The sequence below is a fragment of the Ornithodoros turicata genome, chromosome 6 (genome assembly GCF_037126465.1).
Source record: "Ornithodoros turicata isolate Travis chromosome 6, ASM3712646v1, whole genome shotgun sequence".
NCBI lineage: Eukaryota > Metazoa > Arthropoda > Arachnida > Ixodida > Argasidae > Ornithodoros > Ornithodoros turicata.
In genome coordinates this window covers 30,062,522-30,089,145 of record NC_088206.1, presented here as the reverse complement: position 1 = coordinate 30,089,145, position 26,624 = coordinate 30,062,522, and the positions used below count along the sequence as shown (strand labels likewise).

General features: G+C 45.1%; 1 non-coding gene across 1 annotated transcript; it reads right to left on the bottom strand.

Annotated features, from left to right (window-relative positions):
- Positions 1 to 11,685: 11,685 nt before the first annotated feature.
- Positions 11,686 to 11,758, bottom strand: Trnag-gcc (transfer RNA glycine (anticodon GCC)). Its single transcript has one exon. It is a non-coding gene; the product is annotated as a tRNA-Gly (tRNA).
- Between the last annotated feature and the right edge of the window lie 14,866 nt (positions 11,759 to 26,624).

Sequence of the window (26,624 nt, the reverse complement as noted above, 5' to 3'; positions counted from 1 at the left end):
AAGGAAACTATCTCTCTACGACTGCATTATATTGAAGTTGTTTTACAAAAATACAAGTTCAGTTCAGCGCACAATCAGTCGGGAAACAAGCTAACTCGCACCAATGCTTTCAATCAAGTGTGTCGCAGTATTCCTCACTGTATCATGACGAGACCGTGGACCTACATCAGGCACTACTTGCGCACACTAGTATAACATTCATATTTATTTATTTATTTGTTTCGAGAACCCCAAGGGTCCGGAGGACATTACATGGGGAGTGGGAACTGGAGCGTAAGATACATTTACAGCAACTTGATAGAAACAAACAAGCAAGCAAAAAAGGACAACACAATTAGCAGTAAGTAAACGCGAAAATAAAGAAACGACGACAGTACAAACTTATATGAAAACAAGTATTACAGCATGAAACAGGGAGTTCGTTCACATAAGTACAGATAATGAACAAATATGACAAGGGGGAGGAGAAAAATTTCATAGCTACTGACATACAAACGTGGTGGTCTTGTGGGTGGTGTGAACGGGAGAGGGTGTTACAAAACACTGTATGGTAGATAATAGTTGCGAGAGGTGATGGGAGGTTGTTCCATCCGATGGCAGTTGAACAAAAGAATGATCTGGATAATGCATTGGTATTACGATCAAAGCGTGTGACCTTATTAGTGTGGTCGATGCGAGGGAAAATGACACTCGAGCGGGTGATGGGCGATTGGTGCGGTGGCAAGATGAAAAAGAACCTATGGAAGAGGGTTAACTTGGCAAGACGGCGACGATGTTCGAGTGAGTCGAGATTAAGATTTGATTTTAATGCGGTTACAGAGGTATTGAATTAGTAGTCGTTGGAAATGAAACGGGCAGCCCGATTCTGGATGGCTTCTATGGCGTCGCAGAGATACTTTTGGGGAGGGCCCCAAATTCCCCTATTCCAGCTTGCTTCGTACAAGAGCCGTGAAGGTTAGGAGCTTAAGAGGGAGGGCGCCAACCTGAGGGTGCGTCTAACAAAGCCTAGGGAGCGAGAAGCGTTAGTTATTATGTGGTTGATGTGCTCGTTCCAAGTTAGGTTGGAGGAAAGATGGATTCCAAGATATTTGTAAGAATCTGCTCGGGTTAATGTGATATCACTTAGAGTGTAGGGGAATGGAGGAAGACAGGAGACCCGTCTTCGAGAAAACGACAAAATGTGACACTTTGCAATGTTCAAAGGCATTTGCCACTCATTGCACCAACACCAGATTAGTGAAAGGTCGCTTTGTAAGGTTAGTTGGTCGGAAGGAGAGAGGATTCGCCTGTACACTACACAGTCCTCAGCAAAGAGACGAATCGTGGAAGATATGCCTGAAGGAAAAGGAGAGGGCCGAGGACTGAACCCTGAGGGACACCAGAAAGCACAGGTACATTTGGGGATAGGTGGTTGTTGCAAGTAACAAATAACGTACGATTAGTCAGAAATTGAGCTATCCAACGGACGACATACGGGTCGAGGTTAAGCAGATAGAGTTTGATGAGAGAGGCGGTACCCGAGACGGGGAGGAAGAGGGACGACACAACAAGAATTCTCGAACACAGCAAAAATTTTTATTTACCAAAGCTCTATATATTCAAAAACCTCCGGAGAGGAGGAAGAGGAAGGACGGAAGGCTTGCTTACGCAGTTGCCACGTGTACTAGTAATCTCACAGGTCTCCCTGAGCAACCTACGCCAAGTGTTCTTTTCTTTGCACAAAACTTGGGCCTCGCCGCAGGGGCGCCGCAACAGGGGGAGCAGGGGGAGCAACGGCTTCCCCTCATTTACGAATGGGGGAGCACGGTTCCCCCAGTGTCAGCACAGCATCATCATAATCTACTACGGTCTAACGGAATGGCCCGTGCATGTGTTCTTTCGGCGGCCATAAATTTAGAGAGCAATAAACACAGAGCCTATCACTGTCACTGTGTCCGGAGACCATTTCAGAAGAGCTACATACCAATGGTGTCAGGTTCACAGGGTTCTGGAGTTGACCATGGCAAGGCTTGTGGTACAAGGTGCACTGTCGAAGTTTCTAAGAGCAATAAATCAGTCTGAAAGTGTGTACCAGGAGGCGCGAACATTACCAGACTCAATCTACGGGGTGGGGTGGGGGGCGCAAACGGGAATCGCAAACGGCACGCAAGACACCAGACATCTGGGGAAATAAGGATACAAAGAAACCGCCTGGTTGAAGACAGAGGGTTGTTATAGGGTCGGTTTGCGAGGTGCAGCCACAGATTTCATTCGGTTGTGGCTAGGGTGCCCACTTGGAGATGGCGTGTAAGACCTGTAGTACGACAAGTGCGATGGACTGAGACGAAACGTCGCACCGGATATTGTGTTCATGCGTCGGCAGCAGCAACGTCGAGGGAGCGCCATCAAGTCGTCGCCTGCAGCAGCGTTACAGGATTATCAAACGCCATAGACATCGGAGACGGCAACACCTCTGGATAGAGATATGTATCGCAGCTTGTTTGTTGTCTTCATATTATGTATATGTTCACCTGTCATAGTAGAATATATTCTAGCTGTTAACCTGATTGGTGGCTCCTCACTTTCCACCGTACCGATGTCCAAAATTACCCGCTGTTGTCATTTACCCGGCTTTTCTTATTGAGTCGCCATAGAATGGTAACGTCAGCGTGACACCCAGTCAGAGGGCACCTGTAGGCTCTTGCTGAGCTCGAGACCGCCCCAGGAAAGTCTGGTTTATTCGCAGAAGGCTTGCAGATCAGACGATATTCGCTTCCAGTCCCGGCACACGTACATGCCGCGACGACGATTCCCGGGGACAAGTACCCCGAAGTTCCTTACACATTACTTGTCGTAGAAGTCTATACGCACTGCGTAGAGGTACAAAAAACCGAACGCACTGAACTCATACCGACTAGCCCAAATATGCACATGTCGTAATTTGCCAGGAGCACGTTTACACTTTGCGTAGCAACACTGTATAACGCCAGCATGAGCCCCAAAGGAAAATAAGTGATGATGATGATGATGATGTTTATGGTAGCACTTTTTTTCGCTCCCCCAGTGGAAAAATAGTTCCGACGCCACTGGGCGAGGAGGAGGAGGAGGAGTGTCGTTGGGAGGAACCCGAGAGGTCTGCCTGGCTGATTAGGCGGCATGTTTCTCGGGAAGGGAAAGGTGGTGGAGAGGAGGAGAGGAAAGGGTGAAGTGGAAGACCGAGCGGAATCCGCTCGGGGGGAGGATAGCTGCGTCCATGGGCCGACTTCAGGGGAACTGTGCCGGCATACGCCTATTACACATCTGAGGGAAACCCAGGAAAAACCCCAGACGGCACAGCCGGCCCGCGGATTCGAACCGCGGACCTCCCAGTCTCCAAGCGCACACGTTACCGCTGCGCCACCGGAGCTGGTGACGCCACTGGGCCTCGGGGAAAACCTCTGCATTCACGGAGATGCTGCACGAGTGCGCTCGACACAAAGCTCCGTTCATTGTTGCGCCAGTGTTCCCGTAAACAATCATTGAGGCAGCGTCCCGTTTGCCCTACATAGCAAAAGCCGCATTCAAGGGGGATAGAATAGACAACAGAGCGGTTACAGGGCACTAGCGGGTCACGGTGCTTGACATTGCATCCCTTAAAAACAGAAGAAAATGGTGTTAACTTGCTTAGCTTCAAAGCATTTGAAAAAACGATCTTTATGCCGAAATCCTTGGCGACTGCATAAATGTTGTGCGACACAGAGTGATGGTGCGGGATGACAGCAACTTGACCAGAGTGAGATTGGGGGACATCTGAAGAACAAGTGTTGTGATAAAATAGCTTTCGAAACAACATAAGAGCCCTAGCAGAAATGACATCATAACCATACCCAGCAGAACATAATCTGGAGCATTGGCGCAACAAACTAAAATTGACATGATGGAAGCAACTTTTTGTCACAGAAGCGTTCAACAAAAATGATATAGTACCGGATTTGACAATCTTAGAGTGTGAGCTAGATCGAGGCAGAAGAGGCTTGGCACCATCCTTACCGTAACACCAACAAATGCCTGACAGAGAAAAAATTGTTAAATCAAGAAACTTCAGCTTACTGTCTGAGGGGTACTCAACAGGAAATTTAAGCTCGGGGGCAAAGGAAGTAAGGGTGGCGACCAAACTCTCCGTTGAATAGACACTGGGATCAAAAAGAACAATGATGTCATCTACGTATCTTCGGACAAATAACACACTATCATCAAAACGGGAGATGAAAGACCGAATCGTGTTCTCGAGAACGTTCAAATAGATTTCAGCCCAAACCGGCGCTACCGATGACCCAATACATACACCTTCAGCCTGAATAAAGGACTGATTATCCCAACTGATGACGGTGGATGTTAAATAGGACCCAAGAATAGCCAAAAAATCAGGGATCCGGACAAAATGTCCCCGGATAAAACGTCCCCGTACGAAATGTCCCCGGACAAATGGTCCCCGGACGAAATGTCCCCGGACAAAACGTCCCCGAATATGTCCCCGGACAAAATGTCCCCAGATGCCGTCCGGTTGCACAGCCGTTGGTACGTCAAATGTGACAAATGTTTTTCATGCTATCATGTGCAGGGTTGATTGATTTAAATCAGCCAGATTTAAATCACCGATTTTAATCGCGATTTAAGTAATGAATATTAATCAAGATTTAAATCACCTCCCTTATGTTATGTTTGAATTCGAATAGTAAATTAAAACTGGAGACGCTGGGGAAGATGAGGCTGAGCCTGGAAATGAACCACAGCCTGAAATATATTATACTTCAGTGACTTTTAGCGCATACAGCGTCACGTGACCCCTTCAGTGGCTCTCCGGCACACTGGCAAACAACTTGGTTACACATGGCGGGTGGTCATTCCACGAGCGTAGAACTTTTCCAGTTATTTCTTTTTCCTATTACTATTCGGTGTAATTCATAATATATAGTTTTCAAATAGATCTCCATTTGCATTAGCTAGTAACTGTTAGCCGCACTGTTAGAAGTCTAGACGCCCTTCTTTGTATGTGCTCAAAAAGTGATTTCGCTACTACGAGGTGGCACACGGAAGCCATGAGGTGAAGATCTGTCTTAGAAGACAAAAATCAACTCAGTGATTTAATCAATATTCATCATATTTAAATGAAAAAAAATCTGAATAATTTGATGTTTTAATCCGCCGAACAAGAACGCAGTTGATGACTGGCAGACGGCTGAGTGACGGCAGCTGGGGATATTTTGTCCGGGGCCTTTTCGGGGGACATTTTGTCCGGGGACGTTTCGTCCGGGGGATATCAAGGGAAAACATGCTGAGGCGCGTGCCATGGAATTGTCTGAGGGAATCAATCAATTCCATGGAGTTACGTAGAGACAGGGAACCGGGAAGTGGCAAAGTGTTGAGAACACGTTGGAGGAAATCGGATACACACCTCTGCCATGCGCCACGCTCGCTAACAACAACGCGGAGGGGCATGTCAGTTTTGTGATCCTTGAGCAGGAACTTGACAGCAAGAGAGTCGACACGGCAATTGTCAACACGTTTGAACAAGGAGTGGTTATTTTTGGAAAGGATGGAAAGAATTAGAGCCTTGGACTTCTTGAGGGAACCCGCAAAGGGCTTAAAGGGAGTGGTGAGAGCGAGCTGGACCTTAGAGTCAAGTTCCTGCTCAAGGATCACAAAACTGACATGCCCCTCCGCGTTGTTGTTAGCGAGCGTGGCGCTTGGCAGAGGTGTGTATCCGATTTCCTCCAACGTGTTCTCAAAACTTTGCCACTTCCCGGTTCCCTGTCTCTACGTAACTCCATGGAATTGATTGATTTCCTCAGACAATTCCATGGCACGCGCCTCAACATGTTTTCCCTTGATATCAAGGATCTTTATTACTCGATGAATGTCCCACTCCTTCTCAAGCGTATTTCAGATGTAATTGACAACAACTTGATTATGTTTCAGAACTCTGCAGGTATGCCTGTTGTTGATTTTTTGGCTATTCTTCGGTTCTATTTAACATCCACCGTCATCAATTGGGATAATCAGTCCTTTATTCAGGCTGAAGGTGTATGTTTTGGGTCATCGGTAGCGCCGGTTTGGGCTGAAATCTATTTGAACGTTCTCGACAACACGATTCGGTCTTTCATCTCCCGTTTTGATGATAGTGTGTTATTTGTCCGAAGATACGTAGATGACATCATTGTTCTTTTTGATCCCAGTGTCTATTCAACGGAGAGTTTGGTCGCCACCCTTACTTCCTTTGTCCCCGAGCTTAAATTCCCTGTTGAGTACCCCTCAGACAGTTGCTGAAGTTTCTTGATTTAACAATTTTTTCTCTGTCAGACATTTGTTGGTGTTACGGTAAGGATGGTGCCAAGCCTCTTCTGCCTCGATCTAGCTCACACTCTAAGATTGTCAAATCCGGTACTATATCATTTTTGTTGAACGCTTCTGTGACAAAAAGTTGCTTCCATCATGTCAATTTTAGTTTATTGCGCCAATGCTCCAGATTATGTTCTGCTGGGTATGGTTATGATGTCATTTCTGCTAGGGCTCTTATGTTGTTTCGAAAGCTATTTTATCACAACACTTGTTCTTCAGATGTCCCCCAATCTCACTCTGGTCAAGTTGCTGTCATCCCGCACCATCACTCTGTGTCGCACAACATTTATGCAGTCGCCAAGGATTTCGGCATAAAGATCGTTTTTTCAAATGCTTTGAAGCTAAGCAAGTTAACACCATTTTCTTCTGTTTTTAAGGGGTGCAATGCCAAGCAGCGTGACCCGCTAGTGCCCTGTAACCGCTCTGTTGTCTATTCATCCCCCTTGAATGCGGCTTTTGCTACGTAGGGCAAACGGGACGCTGCCTCAATGATTGTTTACGGGAACACTGGCGCAACAATGAACGGAGCTTTGTGTCGAGCGAACTCGTGCAGCATCTCCGTGAATGCAGAGGTTTTCCCCGAGACCCAAGTTTTGTGCAAAGAAAAGAACACTTGGCGTAGGTTGCTCAGGGAGACCTGTGAGATTACTAGTACACGTGGCAACTGCGTAAGCAAGCCTTCCCTCCTTCCTCTTCCTCCTCTCCGGAGGTTTTTGAATATATAGAGCTTTGGTAAATAAAAATTTTTGCTGTGTTCGAGAATTCTTGTTGTGTCGTCCCTCTTCCTCCCCGTCTCGGGTACCGCCTCTCTCATCATGCACCAGCTTGTCAGCGCCCTGTCACTTCTTTCAGATAGAGTTTGTATAGAAGCTTAGAGTGCGGCATCATATCGAAGGCCTTGCGAAAGTCTAAGGAAGCGGCGTCAGTCTGATGATTACTGTCCGCGTGGAGAAGATTATGCGTTCGAGAATTTTACATACTATAGAAGTAAGTGAAATGGGACGATAGTTATTAACGATGTGGCAGCTGCCTGATTTGTGAATAGGGACAATCTTCGCCGTCTTCCAGTCCTGCGGTAAAGCAGAATCTTGGAGTCACTGAGTAAATATGCAACATAGAATCTTGCTGGAAATAGATCTCGTGTTGTATAGAACCTTCGGGTTAATAGAGTCCGAACGAGCACTTGACGACAGCTTAAGTGACTCAATGATGTTACAAATGCCATGAGTGCTGATAAGAAATGGGGACCATAGGTGAGGAGGCGATTACTGATAATGGAATTGGGGTGTACCCGTTATCGGTGTTGAAAACGGATGAAAAGAAGGAAGCGAAAGCGTTGGCGCAGTCGTTGTCGGCGATAGTATCGCCATTGGTGTCAGTTAGACTGATAAGGTGGGATTTTGGCGGAGATAAAATTTTCCAAAATTGTTTTGGTTTATTCGTCAAGAGAGACGGGAGGTCGATGGTAAAGAACTTGTGTTTCACTTCCTTGATCGAGCGCCTGTATTCCCGTTGACAGTAGTGAAATTTAGCCCATGATACGTCGTCGCAAAGACGCTTTCCCTTCCTGAATAAACGCTTTTTGTTGGTTAGCAAGATTTTGAGACTTTTCGTGAACCAAGGGTTGTGATCATAAGATTTCACTCTTATCTTTGGAACAAGGTACTCGGTAAGGTAGTTTATGTTGTCACGAAAGAGGTATCCTCAATGGAGTGAGGCGAGCTGCCATAAAAGGGATTTTCATACAGAGCTTCAAGACCCTCGTTGATGGCTTGGAAGTTAGCTCGAGCGTAGTCGTATATGGTTTTATCGTTGAATTTACGAACATTTGGACGACTTGAAGAGATATCGAAGAAAATGGCCTTGTGGTCACTGAGACCATCAGTGACATGCAAAGAAGTGATGTGCTCAGGATGGGAGGTTAAAACCAAGTGAAGGGTTGACTGTGAGGCATGAGTTATTCGGGTAGGATGTGGAACGACCTGCGATAGATTAAATGTAAGGCATAAATCCACAAACAGTGTCTCTTGTGAACTCCGGGAAAGATTGCAGTGAAGCAAGTCCCAATTTGTTGACCGTATATGTATCAGCGTATATTGAAGGTATATATTACTGTATATGTATCAGGGCAGATTTCAAGCTTCCTGAGCGCGCACAGACGGTGATCACAGTTGTCTCGCGACGTAACAGACGGAGAAAGACACCGACTGTCACACACACAGCCATCACGAAGGCTATGCCTATATTTGTTGATGCACCCACGAATCCACAGGAAGACTGCCGAAGCTCTCCCACTCGTATTATGTACCTGTGTCCCCGGAAAAAATGTCCCCGGAAAAAACGTCCCCGGAAAATATGTCCCCGGAAAAAATGTCCCCGAGAAAAATGTTCGCGAAAAAAATGTCAACGTTCCCAGCCCATCAGGTAAGATTATATAGCGCAAAACAATGCACCGACTTTTTGATCATACCAAAGAAGGTATTTCAAATTCAACTAGATACCTACAACTGTGGGTGGAATAGAGTAAGTTACGAGAGTGAATAAATGATATTATTCTCAATAGGCACGAAACAACGGTGAGGCGAGTAGAAGGAAATGCTGTACATTATATTTCTTTATTTTTTTCTGCAATTCTATATTTATTCATGTGCTTCCTGATCCACATGTGTTCGGTTGACGTTAAAACCGTATCGTCCGTCCAATGCCGCGAAGTAATTGCTAAAGGGCTCTTCTCTCCCGGTGTGTACTGCATACAAAGATTCCGAAGCCGCATTTGCACGTTCACTATCGTCAGCTTTACACACTTTAAAAGCGATGAAACCCATTAATTAATTTTTATTAATCATTTTCGATAGCTTTACACGTTTTTTTGGCGGTATTCCTATTGCATCTATAGATAAATTAAAGCACACTTGTGTGAGCATCACCATGTAAATGCGACAGCAAATGAATCCTTATAGACGGTAATTGTGAACAGGCTTACCTTCAACTAACTCCTTGGAACATGCTGGCCCTTACTTGTCAGCACAGAATAAGCATCAGCAATGACAGGACGATCAGTAAATGTACGGCAACAAAATGCGGCCTAAATACCATGCGATCGTATCCTCAACACCCCGTTCTGTTCAGTCGCACGTTCTGTCTGTACCTTATGTCCACAAATATTGCAGTATGCTATCCCATCAACGAGCCCAACTTTTTGCACTTGTTCAACACCCCGATTTTGTTTTTTTTGGGAAACTCCGGGTAACCTCTCCACAGGGGACACTTCTTCCGGGGACCTTCAGCTTATTGCTTGGAAATACGTTGACCCTCATTTCACAGCACAGAATAAGCATTAACAATGACAGGATGCTCAGTGAACGTGCTGCAACAAACTGCCGTCTAAATACCATGCGATCCTAACCTCAACACCCTTGCTTTGTTTCTTTCGGGATCTCCCGGTAGCCTTTCCACAGGGGACATTTTTTCCGGGGACATTTTTTCCGGCTCCCTTCAACAGAGGAGCAATTTTAGGAAAGTTCGAACGTGGCGCTAGTGGTCGGTGCAACAATTTCCTGAGTAAACCGAGCTCGATCAGCTCAGATAACGCTTTTTCATTCTTTTTCTTTTCAGTATTATTTATTATTATTTTTGATTCATTTCCAATTCTAATTTCAAATCCAGCTCAACCGCTCAGCGCGCTGACAATAGTGCAACGTAGAGTTAATAAATCTCTCGCTTCCTCACTTCCCTAAGGAGAAGAGTACTTGAAGTATATTCGTGTTTTGTGATTCCTTTTCCCCTCTCTACGTTCGAGAAACATACGGTTTTCGAGCCAAGACAATATAGTTGCGAGCGCAGTTGACATACAGAAGTATCCCGTACCGTGAAGACCATCACCCCAAACGTGGTTGCCACGGTTTCGGTTTTGGCCCAGTTGCATGTCAAAATTCAGGGATGGATATTTTAATACACGTACGTGTTTCAAAATTTTTAAACGTGGTGTGGATTTTAGCTAGGACTGTCTCCCATATCTGTATCTGGCTTTTGTTCAAGACGTCCTTATTAGAGTTAATTAAAGAATTTAATTGATTAGTCATCCTTATTAGTCATTATAATCTTTCTTGGAAAAGATACGCGCCCGTAGAACTCAACTGTGAAAATAACGTGCTCTCGTGACTTTTTTATAAAAATTTGTCCAAGCTGAAACACAGACACACACAAAATAAACGGGGTGCCACAAAGGCATACTTCGTGGTCGTAGCCATTTTTAATAGAGATTTTTTTTAAATAAAACAACTAGGACTACGTGTACATTAGTTTCGCACTTACGCGTATGCGAGTGGAGGAAAACCTCATCTGCAAGGTATTTTGGCATTCTAATTTCCATAATTCTTTCCATAATGTTTTTCTTTCTTTCGAGAAACAGAAAGAGCAGAATTGCTGGCAATCGGTTTAGATATGAGATGAATCTGTATGCTTCAAATTATTATCCACAGAGGTGATATTTGTTTGGTGTGGACCGTTTCAGGTTTTCCATTATGGAGATACCTGGCTCGCACTAACTCGGAGGTCGGCAAGGGGGAGCGAGCCCTAACCTAACCTGAAGGAGAGCACTGCGCGACATGGAGTTCGGAGGAGGGAGGAGGAGGAGTGTCGTTGGGAGGAACCCGAGAGCTCTGCCTGCCTGATTAGGCGGCATGTTTCTCGGGAAGGGTGGTGGAGAGGATGAGAGGAAAGGGTGAAGTGGAAGACCGAGCGGAATCCGCTCGGGGGAGGATAGCTGCGTCCATGGGCCGACTTCAGGGGAACTGTGCCGGCATACGCCTATTGAGGGAAACCCAGGAAAAACCCCAGCCGGCGCGCGGATTCGAACCGCGGACCTCCCAGTCTCCAAGCACACGCGTTACCGCTGCGCCACCGGAGCTGGTGACATGGAGTTCGAGATTGAGAAGTACGGCATATACAAAGAGGTCCCCGGAGGGAAAATTCGGGGGGGGGGGGGGGGGCAGAGCCAGCACCGTGAAAACTCGAGGAGCGGTGGACTGTTCCCCCTGCCTCCACATTCCGATTTATACCGAAAAGTAAACAGGAGCAGCTTTCCAAGCTAGGGCTCCGGAACGAACTGACAACAGTAAAAAACGATAAAGAAAGGAAAAAGAAAGAAAAGGGAGGAAGGAAGCACAAAAAGGTATATTCGCTTGAACCGCAACGGGACAGAAAAGATTGCAAACACGAGATAAACTGATGTTCTGAGGCTGGAACAACATAGAAGGGACAGATACAAACAAAGCCTCAAATTGCCTAAGAAATCAACGATGAAAGATGAAAGTCACTGAAAAGGTTAGCCAGCTGTAGGGATCGAACCCACATCTTCTGGATTGGCGGTCCAGGGCTCTACCAATTGAGCTAAGCTAACACGCCTCTCCAGCGACTTTCGGGGTGCGTCATTTGAAGGGACGACAAACCAGCCACTCCCAGAAGATGTGGGTTCGATCCCTACAGCTGGCTAACCTTTTCAGTGACTTTCATCTTTCATTGCAAACACGTTTTTCTTGTGCCGGCCATCGGCATTCAGCAGCCTATTCTGAACCCTGATGTGGATTACAGGCCCAAATAATGACAAATGAGCAAGCAAGCACCCTCGCTGCTCACTTTTTAGTGTTTTACGTCGTTTGAAGTGCAAATTGTTGCGCCTCTGTGTTGCGCCTACCACTAGCGCCACATTCGCGTTCAAATTGCTTCTCTGTTGAACTGTCCTTGTCGGCTCGCATGGCCGCGCCCATGAAATCGGCAATCAGCTGTTCTCGCTTTCTGGAGTGTACACCGAACTGTTTACAGTTCAAGGTACAGATACTTAATCCGAGTGGGAAAGCCTCGGCGGTCTTCCTGTGGGTTCGTGGGTGCATCAACGAAGATGGGCATAGTTTTCGGGAGGGCTGTGTGCGCGACAGCTGATATCTTTCCTCTTCTGTGCCTGTGTGCGCCCTGACACATATACAATAATATAAATGTTATACTACTGTGCGCAAGTGACGTATGCTGTAGGTTAGGGGTCCGTCATGACACAGTGAGAAATAATGCGACTGACCTGACGGAAAGCACGTTAGCTCGGTTCCCGAGCGAGTGTGCGCTGAACTGAACTTCTATTTTTTAAAAACAACTTCAATATATTGCAGTTGTAGCGAGATAGTTTCCTTGGTTTTGTCGCATATTGCGTTCACTTCATCTGCTTTTTCTTTTCGCCAAGTGGTGTAACCCCCGCTTTGACTATTGCGGCCTCCCTAAGGTTTATGTGTCAGTTTTGGAAACACTGATATTGTTACATGAGACACATTGTAGTGTACTGCAGCCAGCTTCACTGTTTGACAGATAATTTGCACGGTTACTTCTTTAATATTATTTGAATAACTTTCATCTGATACTGTGCCATTAAATAGGATTGGAATCCATTATGGTTCAGAATTATTTTTCCTTTGCAATATTACAACAACTTTTCGTGGTGACAAGTTGTCTCTCATTAAATTCGTTTAGGTTGTGCTTCACACAGCTTACAGCATAATATGAGAATGAGAAAATGTATGCTTCACATGTTCTCAGCGTCCTCTACATCAACTGCTCCTGGGCTTAAAATCCAGAAACTACACACGGAAAAAAATGTAGAACAGACGACACAGCAAAAAGGACACGACAAAATGATTTGGACTGTGTTAGGCTAAAAAAATTTTTTTGTGTGTGTCTCTCTGGTTTTGCATTTTTGTGAACGTGTGCCATGTTGCCGGCACCCTTACCCTCTTGTCACAAAAACAGCCTCAGACATAAAAATGCAGACAAAAAAGTAGAGAACTCCAACTTAACATAACAAATATGGGGACACAGGAAGCTTCTAGAGTCTTGTCACATATACGCGCGGTGACCCCTCGGTTTGTAACAAAAACCGTGGCTCCTCCCCGAACAATACTCCCATCTCCTTAAATAGCGACCGGTTGTGCAATCTCTCATTCAGTTTGGCACTGATGATGTCCGTTGCACGACGGATGAAACGTCTGAGTAAACCTTGTTATTTTGTTATGTTAAGTCAGAGTTCTCTACTTTTTTGTCTAGTTATGTCGTCTCCCGGCTTTTGGAGTATTTTTGCATAAAGATGCAGGTTGTGAGAGGCACATAAACACTGCTTACATTGCTAACCTGTCTATCACAAGACATGTGAAAGGATTGCGAAATTAAAATTCAATAATACAAAAATGATTCTGAAATACATAATTCCAATAGAAGGGAGAGTAAACATTGGAATAACAGGTAAAGGTAAAACACTGAAGTGTTGGCATTCTTCTGATGTGTATGATATACCGCTCTATTTAACCCATGACATATATGTTGTCAAACATTAACTTCTTGCATTCAACATCAAGATGCTATACCTATTCCATCTAAGCGACTCGTCTTTACACGTACACGTGGCACTCCATTTTGGCACAAAGATTTGATATATCTGCTTGTTGGACATATCAAGCAAATACTCTGCCAAAATTATGTTACCTACATGACATGCTGCATCTGCTGAGATATGTTACGGGAGAAATACTCCTGAAGCAATTAAAGGAAGTGCATACGAGTACATATGCTTTGCAAAGTTGTTCCAAAGTTTCAAGTAGTTGTTATAAAGTATGTTCGTGATGAATTGGCAAAGCATTAGTCATCTCGTAACAAAGTGATGAAAGAAACTAGTGAGAAATGCGAAGCCACAAGTACTGTTGCATGGCCATGTTCACAATGGGCAATGACGCTTTTCACTTTGCGTACCGCGGACTGACTATGCTCAATGACTGGTTTGCAGTGTTTATGATTGCTGTAGGCCATGGCAACTACCGATGAACTTTGCAGATTGTGCAATGATATCTCTTGTGAACAAGAAAAACCTCAATATATTCCCATATAATTTTGATCCTACAATTAATTGAGTTGAGGGTTTCAGGTGTTTAGGTGTGCACCTCTCTTCTGATATTTAGTGGAAATAACACAATAGTTACGCATCCTCTAAGCCTCTTAAAGAAATTGTCTTCTTGAAGTGGACACGAAAACTACCTTTCGCAGACAGTACACAGCTGGCATACAAAACCTTTGTACAAAGTGCCTTGGAAACGGTACAAATGACATCATTCTGTTCATCATAAAAACAAATGACATCACACTGTTCAACAGAGCCACCAATTTAGTACAGTTAGGCTACGCTCAGAGCTAGGGGGTACGAGTTCGCGTCTAAAAGGTTCTTGAGGAGAATTACGGTGATCTCTGAGAGAGCACGCGACTTTCAATCCTACTTTTCTTTCAAGAGGAGGCAGCGAACAAGTGCCCATTCGTGGAACCCAGCCCTCCCCTTCCGATTTGTTTCGGTATCAGTCTGTCTACCAATGTCATGATGTACAGTTGACATTTATATTCTGTTGAGTTTCTTAAGTGCTGTCCGGGAATATGTATGTAGGTAGGTATGCCAAGAAATTTTTTATTAGCCTTTTTTGTAGTTTGAATCCCTCGAAAAGCCATTGCACAGCACCAGAACACAAAGGCTACATAATGACCCAGTTTCACCAACCTTTTCAGCATCTGAACTAAGATGAACGGTCATTGAACTATCTGCTTCACTAAAGGAGTTATTACTGAAGTATTCACCACATCACCAATGGAAAAAAAGAAGTGTCTGTTAAGTTCAAGAATTGGCAACCCTTGATATTGGTTCAGTTAACCAGAGTTGGTGAAACCGGACTTATGGATGTCACCAAAACATTCATCACATCACAAACCAAAGTTTGTAAAAAGAATTGAGTGCTAGCATAAAGTTTTGGCAATTGTGAGTAGCATTTGAACTGCTGCCTATGTAGCTGCAGCATAATTACAAGTAATTCAGAAAAAGTAGCACAAAATTTGAGGGTTCTCTACTCTATCTTCCTCTGCATGGTACTAAAAACTGTGATGATTCCAAGTGCTCATCGTCTTGGCCCAGATTCTGTAGCTGATTTATCAGCCATTTGTGTTCCTATATGTGGTACCGTGGCAAACTAGCCACTCCACCCACATACCAGCATTCCTAGCTTACACATAACATGTAGTTGAAGTGTATACGAAGAGGGGAGTCAAGTCCTGTAGATCACGTAAACAAAATACAGAAACCGACACTGAAGATTTTTGTTTAAGTTTAATTTGTACAAGCTTTTGCGTGGAGGTCCACGCTTTCTCAGTGATCAAGTTTAATTTGTAGAAGCTTCCTCAGGTCCTACCTGAGGAAGCGTGGACCTCCACGCGAAAGCTTCTACAAATTAAACTTGAACAAAAATCTTCAGTGTCAGTTTGTGTATTTTGTTTATATAACATGTAGTTATAAGAGTGGTTTAAACCACCTTGCAGAAGTTTCAGATATGTTGTTCATCAACTAGCTATGGGGTAGCGTTCCACTCCTAGAGTGGAAAACCTCCCCGCTTCATCATCACAATATATATATGTTGTTGTTGTCATCAACTTTATTTTGAGATAGACAGAGAGTTTCATTGCCTAGGGCGATACTCTCCCCCATAGCTTCTTGTGGTGTGAGGAAGGAAATAATGTCCCATGGAGTCCAAAACTGCCAAAAGAGCTTTGAGAGCAGGCATTCGTGGGCTCGATTTAGCCATAGGCCATGCAATTTTAGAGAGAGGGGCAGGAGTTCAGATTATTGAGAGATCTGAAAATGTCAGTTTGGAAAGCTTGGTACTGTTGGCAATGACATAGAATATACTCTGGGTCCTCTACAGCACTGCAGTGACAACTTGCCTTAGGTGGTAATGACACTGAGCTGTAAATGTCGTTACAGTCGTTACACGTCTAAAAAATACCTGACGAAATCGGCAGAAGAAACATATGCTTTATTAGAGCTTGCAGTTATTATCCTTTTTATGCAGCACATCCCGCAACACCATACGGCTACGTCGTTACTCCATTTTCTCAAATAGCCTCGTCCCCAATGGTAGCCGAACGACCGAACCGCTGAAGCATTGTTTTCCTAGTATTCATACGCGTAGTTATTTACGCCTGCAACTTGATTAAATTAATGAATAATTGAGAGATACATGCTGAATACGACACAGAATTGCATAAAGACTCGTTATTCCGGAGTGTGACCTTCTTAAACACTGATTTTCTCACGTAAACCCATGCTTAACACTGGACTGCATAGACCCATTGTGATTTATTTTGACAGCTTGGATTTCAAAGGATTGGAATTTGAAGGGTGGATTTCTTAGCGTGGATTTCAAAAGTTTTATTATTAAGAGTGGGTAACAGGGTACACCCCTAGCTGCTGCGTTCGTCATTGCGCAACACACGACTGCAGCCAGCGCTCAGTTCAGTCAGGCTCCCACAGCTCCCCATAGAGCCCATAGTTTGAGATAATTCAGGCAACACTGGGCATGCAACCAATGAAAATGAACTATGATGCCTACCATTCGGCCAATCAGGAGTCTCTCAGTTTGGCTCGCCTTTCGGCCCGGTACTGGCAGTACTGGCTACCGTCGGCTTTTATTTTTACTGGTTTTCATGCCTGACGCTCGCTATTCCGTATTACAGAACAACAAGGCAAATTTTGGACAAAATACACATTTATTTGAAACATCGTACTGACTCAACAGTCTGACACAAATATTCACCGTGCGTACAGAGTCCAAATCATTGCGTTCGTTGACCAAGTTCGAATTCGCAAAACACACACACAGTCAACTCCTAGAAGCGAACGAGGCTCACACGAGTGCATGCAATTTCACTGTGAGTATCTCCTTTCGTTGGTTGCAGTACGAAGGTTACAACGAAGCGGGAAATGCTTGCCGCATGGGCACCAAATCCTGTCTCCGTTGTGACTGCACTTGAAATGCGACTGCGCTCACAAGTGTTCCTCAGGCGTCAGCTCACCACTGCATTCCAGTTCTGAACTCGAGAGACTGTTCGTACGTACCCAGGCGAACAGTTTTTGAACTGGTACCAGTTGAACTGTGTTACCGAACAGAGACCAGTTCAACCGGTCCCAGATCAACTGGTACCAGTTGGGACAACTGGTCCCTGTTCGATAACACAGTTCACCCAGTCCCAGTTGAGACTGGGACCGGTTAGAAACTAGTTGGGACAACTGGTACCAGTTGAGACTGGGCCCGGCCAGAAACCAGTTGGGCCAACTGGTACCAGTTGATCGAACTGGTCCCTGTTCGATAACACAGTTTGCCCAGTCCCAGTTGCAACTGGGACTAGGTGAGCTGTGTTATCGAACAGGGACCAGTTCGATCAACTGGTCCCTGTTCGATAACACAGCTCACCTAGTCCCAGTTGCAACTGGGACTGGGCAAACTGTGTTATCGAACAGGGACCAGTTCGATCAACTGGTACCAGTTGGCCCAACTGGTTTCTGGCCGGGCCCAGTCTCAACTGGTACCAGTTGGCCCAACTAGTTTCTAACCGGTCACAGTCTCGACTGGAACCGGTTGCAAACCTCATTGTTGAGCTGGGACCGGTTGAAGTGGCTTCACTTAGAGCGGCCTGTTCGGACAGAGGTTAGCTTGTATGTAACCCGTGCCCCTCTGCAGGATCGCTGTTCCCAGCAACGGCAGATCTAAAGAACTGCAATGCAAAATTGAATTTTATTTGTAGTCAAACATTACACATATTCTAATGTACATGTAGCGTAACTATAGCGTAATTAAATTATAGCAGTAGAATAACTACAGAGTTACATGGAATAGATAATACTTCATGGTTAATTGGTCCCTTGCTTGACTGCCTTGTAGACATCTTGAATCATTCAACAAAGTATTTGAGATGTTCTTATAGCACACGATGGATCAATATTTTCCTTTGAGCCCCAGCAGCTATCTTAAGGTTTCTGGAAAATTGAAAAGGCACAAGTGAATATGCATTCAATTGCAACATGTAATTGTGGTGTGTGCCTCCACAGTCACTCAATTTGAGCAGTCGTGGCCTCGGAAAGTACGCGAATATCTCAACATTTCTGTTGTGCAGTAGTTGGACCTTTCAACTAAGAGATTCGCCGACTTTCGGGGGCAATGAGTACTACTCTGGCGCACTACGCTAGTTCGACAACATCCGTGGTGTGAAGGATCTAAAACACGAGAATGAACAAAAAAAAAAGCAAAAACAGAAACATTAATGAAAAAGTTGCTGATAACGTTAACATAAACCGGTCGTAAAACGGTATGCACTTGCAGGTGCCACGAATGTGACGCGGAACAAAGAGAGAAGGTTCTAGTGGAAGATTTCTAGATGGTGCACAAGGGAAAAGTACTTAAGCATATAGGGACCGTGCGACACCTAAAGGGGGCGCGTTGCTCCGTCGCGACAGCGCCGCCAGTGGCGGTCTTGGAAGTATCCGACGTCATACCACGCCGCCCGTTCTATGCATTCTCAGTGGAACCGTAGCTTGCGTGGCGACCGCCGTAATTAGAAGAGCTAATTTTCGAAGTGCAAATAATGTGGAACCTTTCTGGGGCGCGAACGAAGAGAATGGAGGCAAACTGCACAGAATCAACCACCGTATTTATAATGTATCTAACAGTGCGCAAGGAGAACAGCCACTCGCGTCTGTCTCGTCAAAACAGTTGTTAGTGATACGTCGAGAGGATGGTTATTTGACTCCTCACAAAATCCTGGCTTGCTGGCGAAGGCTATATACGTTTATTTCTCTGATTCCAGCCACTTGTAATATGGTTTTGACTGAGTCTTGTATTCATTTTTTCTCTTTGCACACACATAGCTTCGTCACTGACATCTACATCGTGCGTCCGTTTTATCCATAGAAATAATCACGTGAGGTCACAACTTATTGTCTAAACTTGTACTGCAGTTTTTCTAGTATCTTCAGATACAATAACGCTAAAGAGATCCTCAAAGAAGAAAGTTTTTACTTCGGCTACCGCCGTAGGCTTGCGGCACAACAGCTGTGAAATGGTTGGAGCGTACATACTAAAACTAAACCTTTTGGACAACGTAGAACTTCCGTTCTCACTGTGAGACTCGTCAACCAGATTACCGGGAGCAATATCGGCTCTGGGTACCGGCGATGAAACACCTCAATCAATATCACGATCCAGCGGCGTTTCACCGTCACGAGAGTGTCAACTGTAAATCATTGATCATTTTGCAGGTCCTCATTCTGTTTCATTGAAACTAGAACAAAAGAAATAGAATATGTTGTGCACACCTCATATAATGGCCAAACGCGCGTCACAAACGCTATTCGCTGCGAGTCTAGTGCCCTCGGTGGTATTGGAAGCATAGAAATCACGAGAAATGAAACATCAGGTCCCTAATGAAGAGTTCTTTTAGGTACTGGCACAGTTAGCGATGCAACAGTTCCAGTGTGGCAAAAAAAGACATCCGCACTTCACATGTAAACAAAGCTCGCTACCCGGCGGCTATCACGCAAGGTACTTTCTCCAGAGGCCGCATCGCGGCGCCACCAGTTTGTCGCACACTCCCTATAGTACTCACGATATAAAGCGGTCTGCATAGTTGTAGTCGAGCTGTAATCCTATAACACCCACCCGCCCGGCCGCTGGCATAACGGGCAAAAATCGCTGTACGAGCATGCTGCTAAGCAAGCGACCGTTGCACAGTAAACGCATCATTCATCGCGGGAGCAGGAACGCACAAAATATAAGAGTTCCAAAATAACTTTCGTTAACACTAACGAACTTTACCAAAAATTGAAATATTATTATTTCTAGTAATAAAGTTACTCTCTGATCGTTTTTATAACTTCGTCTTGCGATCTTCACATTAACCTGTCCTGGCACTGAAACCGAAACTTCCCCCCAAATATGTGAACTGGTCCAGTTCGAACTGGCACCACCTCACATCCAGTTGCTACCAGTCCAGCTTCCGAACTGGTACCAGTTCACTTTCCAGTTGCCACCGGCCCAGCTTGAACTGGTGCCAGTTCACTTTCCAGTTGCCGCCAGCCCAGCTTGAACTGGTACCTGTTCACTTCCCAGTTGCTACCAGTCCAGCATGAACTGGTGCCACAAAGTGCCCAGTTGCCACCAGCCAAGCTTGAACTGGTACCAGTTTACTTTCCAGCTGCCACCAGTTTGGTACCAGTTGGTTCCAGTTGAACACCAGTTGGTGCGAACTGGGAACGAGCTGGTACCAGTTGACTTCCCAGCTCAAATGTTCGCCTGGGTAGGATACTTGTGTCGGGAAACATCACGAAACGCGCTGAGTCACTTTGTCACATTAACAAATCTGCGACTTCTCTTTGAACAATGCGGTCATACGGTGCTGTCAACTGACATCGTCGAGACGTCGCCTGCCACTTCTCTGCCTTCTCTTCTCGTAACTGCCCGCCAGACCGGCAGCCTGCGAAAGAATGCTCTTTTGAAACTTTGTCAACCAATAGCGGAGCGCTCAATGTCCTTCGGCCAATGGGTATCACCTATGATGCCTGACGGAGTAATACCACGAGTTTATGACGTGCAAACATTTTTTTAGAGCCGCGAAGAGGGGGAGCTATGGGGGCCTGGTTCAGTCATACCGATTTTCTGCACAAGTGGCGCGCGTGTCAAATTTTCGCCGCGCCCTCTGGTTAGCGCACGGAGCCTATAAGGGCTAGAGACATGCTGTATTCACTTCTATCATCTCTGGGCCGGCGGACGTTCTTGGCCATATGCTGCTCAACCGTCAAATGACTAATTAACTAGAAATCGTTAATTAACTTTTTAATTATAAAAGCTACGAAGTTGTTCCAATGAGAACATCTGTTCCTTTCGGTGACCTGATATCGTAGCCGGTTTCAGAACAAAAATTCGTTCGGTAGATCGTCCGCAAAAACTTCGTGAAGGAACACCTTTTTTTTCTTTATTTTGTTCATTGCGCATCTTGGGAGACCCGCCTTTCCTTCACCCCAATGTGAGAGGGTGAAAGAGCACACTGTCGCGTCTTGCGTCCTGAACAAAGACCAAAAGAAAACAGAAAATGCAACCCAAGATAAGGGCAGTTCCGATAGCGTCACCCGATACACGTGTCTGTTTCCGCAAGTTAAAGCTCACTTTCGACGCATGAGGTGGCATTGTGGCGTCATCTTCGACGCATGAGGCACCGTCACCCTCTCATATTGAGGGTGAAGGAAAGACCCGTTTCCGAAGATGCGCAGTGAACAAAATAAAGAAAAAATGGTGTTCCTTCACGAATTTTTTGCGGATGATCTACTGAACGGACGTTTGCTCAGAAAACGGCTACGATATCAGGCTACCGAAAGGAACAGATGTACAGACGCCCTCATTTTTTCAACCGACCATGCAACTCACAGGCGTCACTGAAACGTTCCCTCACCTGGTGAACATCGCTGGGCGTCTAGTGAGGAACTTGAACGGAATATTCAGCAGATTTGCTTCACCATTACCACGGATCACACCCTCGAGCAAATCGGTCTGATAGCGCATGCGCAGGCCAAGCGAGCAGACGGCAAGGCGGGGGCAGCGGCAACAAAGAACGACACGTGACATCACTGCTGGCGCACGCGCAGCGCAATTCATTTCCTCTCCCGAAAGCCAACTGTGTGCCGCCGCGCCGAAGCGCCGCCGCCGGAGGTCTGGACCTCGCCGCTGCCGCCGTCCCAAAACGGTCCGCGCGTCGCCGCCGATGTTGAAAAATAGGCGCGGTTGTTGAATGTGCCCATTTTGATCCGTTTTCCACAAAAAAAGCTCTCATACGCCTGATCGTTTCGTTTGTTTTTCTTGCATCGTAGGTCCCAGGCTTCATTTGTTGTGTTTTTAGCAGTAAGAATTTCATCACTGATATGCTGTTTATGCTTCACAGTTTCGTTTCACAGTACACCCTAGAGGCACAACTCCAGGGAAACTTGTCACTCAGTTCCTGCAGGTTGTTTGCCAGTCACCCACCAACACCATAGCACTAGTCATTATCCATACACAGGGTGTTTTTTATTCGTTACAGAATTTTCGTAAAAAAAAGGAAAAGAAAACTAGCGGAGCAAAATGGATGCCGTTTTTGACTTGGTCAGGCGAAGATTATCTCGAAAAACGTATTTAACTACAAGATCACCAATTACCTAAAATTCATTAATCATTTAATTAGGAGATTTTGCGCAAAAACGAGATAGCAGGACGGAAGATATTCCTCGTTGAAAACCATTCCATGTTTAAGAAATCCTTAAAGGGACCGAAAAGTGAATATAAATCTATCGAAACTTTATGTTCAGCGAAAAGCTTGAATCTTCAAAAGTTCAAATATCAAAGAACTCCACTGAAATCGCTGTAGTTTTTCTGTAATCGAATTTTCCATAATTGCATGTCCAGGGACCTAGTAGGAAACCGAGCAGTCTGTCAACAATTGCATGACCCCGCGCCATCTGTCGAGGACGCATGTAATACGCGCACTTCCGGGCGCTTATCCGGCGAAAACGAAAATGGCAGTGGGCATTTGTGACCACTTTCTACGTCGAGAATGTCGAGCCTCTTGGACATGAGTGCGCTGGAATTCCGCATTCGAGAACTGTCGCTCACACAGAACTGTTGTTCGTGCGTTAGAGTGCTGGAAAGTGTGTTCTTCGCAGCAGAAGATTCCTTGTCCAGAGATTAATCGGAGTCACATTCGTTCTCAGCAGTAGCTCACCGTGCCGTGAACATGAACTGCTTTGTGAAATTTCCATGTATCAGGGAGAAGCACTTGTGTAAGCCGAAACAAGCGCTGTTTTTTCGTCGTGCAGGGGTTCATGTGTGAAATGCAAACCGACGGATACTACGGATGGATACTACGGTTTTTGCTGCCGAGGGGTAGAGAATGCGTGTGAAAAGCAGACAGACGATTGCATCAGAACTAACGAATATTTCGAAATACTGTGCCTTGACACCGAAGTACTGCAAGTGTCTTTTACATACATCCGAGAAACCGAAGAGCATGGCAACATACACGGCAGCGCCGTGTGGTCTTTACGCGCTACTTGAACGGAAAACCCCTATTTCTTCAGGAACAGCATATTATAATTACTAGTTTGTTCCTGGAGGGTTAAGTAACCTGTGGGCATAGATGTATTTGTAGGTTATACTCATGTCTCAATTGAGTCTCATGTGGGGAGTAAGTAAGATAATTTTCATCAGTGTCATTCACTTGAACTGTGTTCATAACCTTTTAGTATACTTCTTAGTGCCCACGTTTCCAAATATCAACTAATAATTGAACCAAGGTTGGGATCTAACGCTTAATTAACTCTGTTTTGCTAAACGGAGTAGTACTTGTAGCTCATTCATTATCACGTCACCCATTAGACGTCACCAACTAACATTTGTAAAGAAGGATTGAGGGCTGACTTCAAGTATTATCGACCCTTGATCTGGTTTCAAAGTTAACCATGCACCATTGGTGTGCATAGTACTCCAAAATGGCTAAATAATTTATTGCATAAGTTCTCTGTTACTGTAATTGAGATGCACTTTTGTAAAGTACTTTTGACAGCCCGCAAATTGAAACTTGCTTCAGTGTACACTACAAATGCATCGTAACATTTAATTGAAATATAATATAAGAGCAGAACCAACATATTGTCACAACCCAAACTATATCTTTCTTTTTTATTGTCCAGGGATTTAGGAAACAGAGTAGGACTTCCTGCCTTCTGATGTTTTGACGTACTTGATAGAATTGTAAAACCTGCAACAAAATAAACAAGAGACGTATAAACAGTTTCGTCTTTCCCTTTTGAATTTAACAAGCTAGTTATATTTTACCATTTGTTCACTTTTGTATTCTCTGTTGGTGAAAAGATTACAGGAACAATAATGCTGCAGATCGAACAATGACCTGTCATCTTGATGAAGATCAGAACATTTCTTCAGGCATGCTAAGTGAGACAAAAGAAATGTACAATGAAGGATGTACAAAAACAGCAAATCTCCGTCGATTAAAACTTTATATATGTAGATGTTACCACATCGTGTAGTTTCCATCCAAAAGTAGGACTGAGCAAGGTTGTTTGGTAGGCTGTTGGCATGTCGATGTGCTATACCGTTACAGCACATCAATATAGATGAGGGGCAAACACAGTAGACAGCGTGATGGCTCTCAAACTCAAGTGAAGATTTATTCAACAGAACAAGAAACCGAAAGCATGAGTATAGAGAAAGGCAGTACGCATGCAGTGTATTGTGAACCACATTAATATCTGAGAAGGTAGGATCGGAAGAGCAATAAAGAGAAATGACAGTTGCGTCCGAGATAGGGGAACTCTGCAAATTTAGGACCAATATGACGTGGTAACCTTGCATGGCTCACTGCAGCTCTGACACACATTGAACAATTCCAGTAGTGGGACTTCAAAGACAACGAACGTTTGCTGTTTCACTGGGCATTCAAGTGTAGAGGATGCATCTCTAGAAAATTAATTAGCGTCCCTTAGTCATAAAGCCACAACTACATCTCAACAGGAAGTATTCTTGTACCCTTCAAACAAGCTAGTAGTTCTCACCAGTTTCTTATCCCCTTGTTGACGTCATACGAATGTTCTGCACCTGTCCAAAGACTAAAAAAAATTACACAAAGTCTGGAACACGTAACAAATCTAGTGCTTCCATCTGTGGACTTTGCATACCTGTTTTCAGCTACTTCTGTCATGTCAGTGCCTGGATCACACACACACAGGAAACAGTTTTGCGCCACTTCAACAAAGGCCCCTAAAATTAAATTTGTTGATGTTGACAATGTTGAGTACGGGACAAGTAGGATAACATAAGTTAAATGGAATACGTCGTCGCTATATTATAATTTATACATGTGTGACGCCTGTACATACCTAAGACGTTGTGTTGAACTCGTCACCTCAGTGAAGCAAAATCGCTGGTTACTGAACGGCAGTTTCCTTCGGACGTCTTCGCAATTCGCCTTCTACGGCATCTTCTTAGTCATCGGCAGCAAAATGAGCTCAGCACACACGACACGACTGCTACATCTAATAACCGAGTGTTTCGAACCACATTCGTTTTCGCGCACTCTCCTCTTGAATCTTGTGGTAGAAAACGCCCGCCGTCGATGGTGAACGAACATGATTTTTGCATCCCCGAACACCAAAACTACACCAGGCATATTTAGGCCTCTCGAATAATTGACACAACAACCACGAACATGTCATTCACTTCTCTTCGCGCGACCAACACGACCACCCACGACGTAAACAATAAACGCGATAACAGAGACGGCCTTGCAGATGGCGCGGCGGATCGTAGCTCGTAGCGGCGAAGTAGCTGAATGCTTTATTAACGTAAAAGCTATGGAAGTGAGCGTCATTTTGTCATCCGACGCTGGATGTCGCTACGCAAATGCGCCGAAACAAGAAGTACGTAATTTCCGAGCGCAGAAATGACGAGACGTTCGCCTTATCTGGGTTGGAAAACGATCTATCTGGCCAACAGGTTAGCGCCTATACACCAATCAGCTCGATCGCTCCAAAGCACGTGGTCCTCCCAAGTGGATTGCTTGTCGATCCTTCTGCGCTCGAAAACTGCGTAGAAAATAGTGCATTTTGTGTGTGCCAGTGACAAGCACCTCGTGAGATGGTGTTTTCAATCGCGAGATCGCGGGGCTTATAATGCGTGTGAAGCGTGCCAGTCTCGGTAGAAGCTCATATCCTCCAAACTCCCATTTCCACCGACGTCCCAAATCAACCAACAGCTCATTTCATAAAAAAAAAAAAAATTTGGAGATTCTGGGCTTTCCGTTGATCTGGGCACGAGGGTGGCAGTGACCCATATCCTCCAAATGCTCTTTTCATCCAAGCGCCCAGAACCACCGAAAGCGGGATACTTGAAAGGGCACGCTTCCCCCGTTTAGCAGGGAAAGGAGGAAGGGTGAGCGGAGTGTGCGGGTATCCAATGTACAGCTCGAAGCAGAGTTGACGGGAACGCCACTTCGACTGGCGGAGCTAAAGTCGGGGAGAGAGCAACCCTAGCGGCTCTTACGAGAAACAAAGGCAAATAGTCTTTCGACAGTCCCACTGTTGCTGCGAGAGTGTCCGCCTTGCCATGAGCTGTTGACTTGGCGTTACCCTCAGCTGTGGCTGTCATCGCGATGTTTGTTTGTGTTTGCGGCGATTGTGTGAAGGTGTATGCCGGCTGATATCGCACGGATGGGATGACTATCTCATTGATAGACGCGAAGGTGGTCGCGTCCGCTCAGTGGGGCATTTTCAGATTTGTGATGGAACATATGAGGATGCACGGAGTCTAGTGGCAAATATATTTTATTTG